This window comes from Apodemus sylvaticus, chromosome 2 (genome assembly GCF_947179515.1).
Source record: "Apodemus sylvaticus chromosome 2, mApoSyl1.1, whole genome shotgun sequence".
Taxonomy (NCBI): domain Eukaryota; kingdom Metazoa; phylum Chordata; class Mammalia; order Rodentia; family Muridae; genus Apodemus; species Apodemus sylvaticus.
In genome coordinates this window covers 186,083,615-186,089,614 of record NC_067473.1, presented here as the reverse complement: position 1 = coordinate 186,089,614, position 6,000 = coordinate 186,083,615, and positions in this window count along the sequence as shown.

Below are 6,000 nucleotides of genomic sequence, written 5' to 3'. Positions count from 1 at the left end.
GGAAAGGGGATAACATTTGAAATGTAAATAAAGAAAGTATCTAATAAAAAAAGACCCTTGTCCTAGTTGCCTGGAAGTCAATCTTCTCTTTACCTTCAGAACAAGATGTAGAACTCTCATCTCTGTGATCTCATCTCATCACCATGCCTGCCTGGACACTGCCATACTCCCACCTTTATGATACTAGACTGAACCTCTGAATCCATAAACCAGCCCCAATAAAATGTTATCCTTATAAGAGTTGTCTCAGTCATGGTGTCTCTTCACAGCAGTAAAACCCTAACTTGAACACCATAGTTCTTGTGCTTCTTAGAGCAACAGGTCAAGTGGGTATTATGTTGTTCTGTTTTTCATTCTCAAGAAGAGCCTCTTGGTGCCTATTTCTTCACTTGTTCCAAGCTACTCAGACCTGGAAGTGAGTAAAGCTGTAACTGTTAGATTTATCTTAGAGGCCTCAGAAAGTGGCCTCCAGCTGAGGATTCTTGGGAAGAGACACATCATCAGACATTACTGGTTCTCAGACACACTTTTAAACAAGAAAAAGATACACCTCTCTCCTTGGTCTTCTCCTGGCCTCAGTTCTTACAGGGAAATCTTTAAGTAAGGCTCAACCTCCAATCAGGACTGCATATTTGGTCATCTAGCTACAGGATCTTGTGCTCCTCCCAACAACTTTGTGGCTTTGGAAAAACCTCACCCAGGTTCCCCTGCTCCACATCCCCAGATTGTGGGATTTGGTGGTCACAGAGAGGATCCAGAGAGTCTCGAGTTTTAGTCTCTGCCAAGAGACTCAACTGTCTGACCTTGAAGATGAGTCACTTGGACACCACCTACTAGAGGAGAACTCTGGGGCAAATATAGGAACCTCTGAAATCCAGATGCTGCTTCTAAGTTGTGTTTTCCAGATCAAATAAACAAGTCCAGGCCCTAGAGAAAAATATTATGTGGCCCAGATGCTTTTGTGGCTGGTGGGTAGCTAAATTGGGTTCTTGTTTTGTCTAACAGTATTTAGGTCTACATAAAAAATTATATAGCAGAAGATCTGGTGTCTTGAATCTCTCCAATTATGAAAACTACTAGTCTCATAATGCATCAGCTGCAAAGTATAAACATAAATTAAAATCCAATTTACCAATAAAAACATGTTGCTTACATATTTCAGAAACACTGTAAGCATGGAGCCAAAGCTGAACAGTGCCCTAAGCCAGTACTCAGAGTTACACATCTAGAATCTCACAATCACAACTTATGTTGAAAACCTGAACTTGGAAAAACCTTCAGGGTTCTGGAGAAAGTTACACAGAACTTGGGACATTTTGGTCAGTTATTCAAACTCATTATCTAAGAAAAAATCACAAACAAAATCTCCAAACAAAACAGAAAAGAATAAACCCACCCCTCTGAGTCCCAGCTTCTTCAGAACACTTAGTGGGTTGGGTATCCCCTCCCCTTCTCTGAAGTTCCAGATTACATGGTGTAGAAATAACCCAAGGAAAGCCTCCTCAACTCCCATTTCTGCTATTTTTATCTTTTCAACCAACCCCAAGAAATGCAGGGTTCACCTGCATCTAATACCTTTGCCCTTCACATAGGATTTACCCAAGAAAAGCAAATGTTGTTCTCTTTCCTGTCTTTCTCATCATTGCCTGAGATGTCCCCAGCTTAAGTGATTTGCTGTGTCTCAGACACCAGCTCCCTGGTGTTCCTCACTTCCCTTGCACCCTGCTGGATGGCTGATCTTGTCAACTTGATAGGATGTAGAATCACCCAGGAGACAAGCGTCTATGTGTCCACATGAAGGATCATCTAGATGAAGTTAACTGAGGTAGGAGATCCACACTTAAGAGGGTGGATCCACTGGCTGGAGTCTTGGACTAAATAAAAGGGAGAGACAAACACTGATTTGTCTCTCTGCTTCCTGACTGCAGATGTGGTGTGACCAGCCGCCTCATGTTCCCCTTCCATCACACTACACCCTCTAAACTTCAAGCCCACGATAAACCAATCAGCTCCTCCTCCCTTACGTTGTCTTTGGTATTCTGTTGTAGCAGCAAAATAAATAAGTTTTTTTTATTCGATATATTTTTTATTTACATTTCAAATGATTTCCCCTTTTCTAGCCCCCCACTCCCCGAAAGTCCCATAAGCCCCCTTTTCTCCCCCTGTCCTCCCACCCACCCCTTCCCACTTCCCCGTTCTGGTTTTGCCCTATACTTCTTCACTGAGTCTTTCTAGAACAAGGGGCCACTCCTCCTTTCTTCTTGTACCTCATTTGATGTATGGATTATGTTTGGGGTATTCCAGTTTTCTAGGTTAATATCCACTTATTAGTGAGTGCATACCATGAGTCACCTTTTGAGTCTGGGTTACCTCACTTAGTATGATGTTTTCTAGCTCCATCCATTTGCCTAAGAATTTCATGAATTCATTGTTTCTAATGGCTGAATAGTACTCCATTGTGTAGATATACCACATTTTTTGCATCCACTCTTCTGTTGAGGGATACCTGGGTTCTTTCCAGCATCTGGCAATTATAAATAGGGATGCTATGAACATAGTAGAGCATGTATCCTTATTACATAGTGGGGAATCCTCTGGGTATATGCCCAGGAGTGGTATAGCAGGATCTTCTGGAAGTGAGGTGCCCAGTTTTCGGAGGAACTGCCAGACTGATTTCCAGAGTGGTTGTACCAATTTGCAACCCCACCAGCAGTGGAGGAGTGTTCTTCTTTCTCCACATCCTCTCCAACACCTGCTGTCTCCTGAATTTTTAATCTTAGCCATTCTGACTGGTGTAAGGTGAAATCTCAGGGTAAGGAGTCATAGAAAGTCTTCCAACCAAAAAAAGCACAGGACCAGATGGTTTCAATGCAGAATTCTATCAGACCTTCAAAGAAGAGTTAACACCAATACTCTTCAAACTATTCCACAAAATAGAAACAGAAGGAACACTACCCAATTCCTTCTACGAAGCCACAATTACGCTGATACCAAAGCCACACAAAGATCCAACAAAGAAAGAGAACTTCAGACCAATTTCCCTTATGAACATCGATGCAAAAATACTCAATAAAATTCTTGCCAACCGAATCCAAGAACACATCAAAAGGATCATCCACCATGATCAAGTAGGCTTTATCCAGGGAATGCAGGGTTGGTTTAATATACGGAAATCCATCAATGCAATCCACTACATAAACAAACTCAAAGAAAAAAACCACATGGTCATTTCATTGGATGCTGAAAAAGCATTTGACAAAATTCAGCATCCTTTCATGCTTAAAGTCTTGGAAAGAACGGGAATTCAAGGCCCATACCTAAACATAGTAAAAGCAATATACAGCAAACCGGTAGCCAGCATCAAACTAAATGGAGAGAAACTTGAAGCAATCCCACTAAAATCAGGGACTAGACAGGGCTGCCCCCTCTCTCCTTATCTTTTCAATATTGTACTTGAGGTACTAGCTCGGGCAATTCGACAACATAAGGTCAAAGGGATACAAATTGGAAAGGAAGAAGTCAAACTATCATTTGCAGATGACATGATAGTCTACCTAAGTGACCCAATAAACTCCACTAGAGAACTCCTACAGCTGATAAACAACTTCAGCAAAGTGGCAGGTTATAAAATCAACTCAAGCAAATCAGTGGCTTTCCTATACTCAAAGGATAAGCAGGCTGAGAAAGAAATTAGGGAAATGACCCCCTTCACAATAGCCACAAACAGTATAAAGTATCTTGGGGTGACTCTTACCAAACATGTGAAAGATCTTTACGACAAGAACTTCAAGACTCTGAAGAAGGAAATGGAAGAAGACCTCAAAAAATGGGAAAACCTCCCATGCTCATGGATCGCCAGAATCAATATAGTTAAAATGGCCATTTTGCCAAAAGCAATATACAGATTCAATGCAATACCCATCAAAATCCCAACTCAATTCTTCACAGAGTTAGAAAAGCAATTAACAAATTCATCTGGAATAACAAAAAACCCAGGATAGCTAAAACTATTCTCAGCAACAAAAGAAAGTCTGGGGGAATCAGTATCCCTGACCTCAAGCAATACTACAGAGCAATAGTGTTAAAAACTGCATGGTATTGGTACAGTGACAGGCAGGCAGATCAATGGAACAGGATTGAAGATCCAGAAATGAACCCACACACCTATGGCCACTTGATCCTCGACAAAGGGGCTGAAAACATCCAATGGAAAAAAGATAGCCTTTTCAACAAATGGTGCTGGTTCAACTGGAGGTCAGCATGCAGAAGAATGCGAATTGTTCCATCTTTATCGCCTTGTACTAAGCTCAAATCCAAATGGATCAAGGACCTCCACATAAAGCCAGACACTCTGAAGCTAATAGAAAAGAAACTGGGGAAGACCCTTGAGGACATTGGTACAGGGAGAAAATTTCTGAACAGAACACCAATAGCGTATGCTCTAAGATCAAGAATTGACAAATGGGACCTCATAAAATTACAAAGTTTCTGTACGGCAAAGGACACCATCAAAAGGACAAATCGGCAACCAACAAATTGGGAAAAGATCTTCACCAATCCTACATCAGATAGAGGACTAATATCCAATATATATAAAGAACTTAAGAAGTTAGACTCCAGAAAACCAAACAACCCTATTAAAAAATGGGGTACAGAGTTAAACAGGGAATTCTCACCTGAAGAACTTCAGATGGTGGAGAAGCATCTTAAAAAATGCTCAACTTCATTAGTCATTAGGGAAATGCAAATCAAAATAAATAAGTTTAAGCCCCTGTCTTAGTTTCCTCTGAAGACTTACAAAAAACTCAGACAATCAATGTTCTGTGATCTTGGCAATGGCTTAGGGACAGAAACACCAATACTCTAAGTTTTGAAAGTTTTTCTCCGTGAAACCTGCTTTCTTCATTCTACAATGACAGAATCAAGTGACATGATTGGAGGTGGGTTTTTTCCTGAGCCCAGGATTTAATAATTCAGTGCTTTCTCTCTTTATTTTGTTTGTATGATAAGTATTCATTTCAAGAGAGGCACTCTGGAAATTTTTCCTTAGAGTTTTGTTTCCTCTTAACTTTAAAGTCTCCATGGTGAGACTTTACACTCCAGCCATGCAGGAGCTAAATACAAACAATAGTGTCCCTTCCTGCATGGGTAGGGCCATTTTGACTTCTCTGTGTTATTTATTAAGCACTCATACATGCAAAATATGCCCTGTGACTGCAAAGTACATAATCTCATTTCATGTTCATGTTAATTATGGTGAGAAAAGTAGGGTCAGTAAAGTGAGTACAAGAATTACCAGAGAGCTTCCCGTTGCCTTCAATCAACACTGTGCACTATCAGCTTAAAGGAGAAAGTGTTCGCTTTGGCTCATTTTCAGAGATTTTGGTGACAAGCTAGCTTCATTTGGGCCAGAGAAAGCCAGAGCAACATGTCAGAGGCAGTGTGGTAGAACCAAGCATCTTACATCTCTGAAGCTTGTTAGGTCCAATTCAGATAGAGGCCAGGTTTCCATATCCTTTCCAAGGGCATGCCTTCCAACCTCTAGCTTCCTCCTACCAAGCCTCACCTCCCCAGTGTTACCCCAGCTCCCTGTACCACAGTCTTAGAACCAAGCCTTCCACACATGGCTCTGTGTATACTTCAAATCTAGCATCCTTGCGTGGTCCCAGACTCCACAGCTGGCAGATGAGAGACAAACCCAGGCAGGAGAGCCAGGCAGCCTTATTCTTTCCAAGTGCTGTGGTGGAGATGGTCTCACTTAGGGACCACATTTCTTGCTTATGTTCCCTGCATCATTGAAAAAGTCTTAGTGTGGAGCCAGCCTTCATCATCAGACTCTACAACATAACAGTTGGAACTACACTACATTCTTCTCAATTACATTAATATAAATAAGAACCATCTAGTATCTTCTCTTCCTGTGCAGGAATTTCATCATGGTTTACTTACTTGCCAATTAGGTCACATTAAGGTACTCCTTGGGCATCAATGAGACCCACC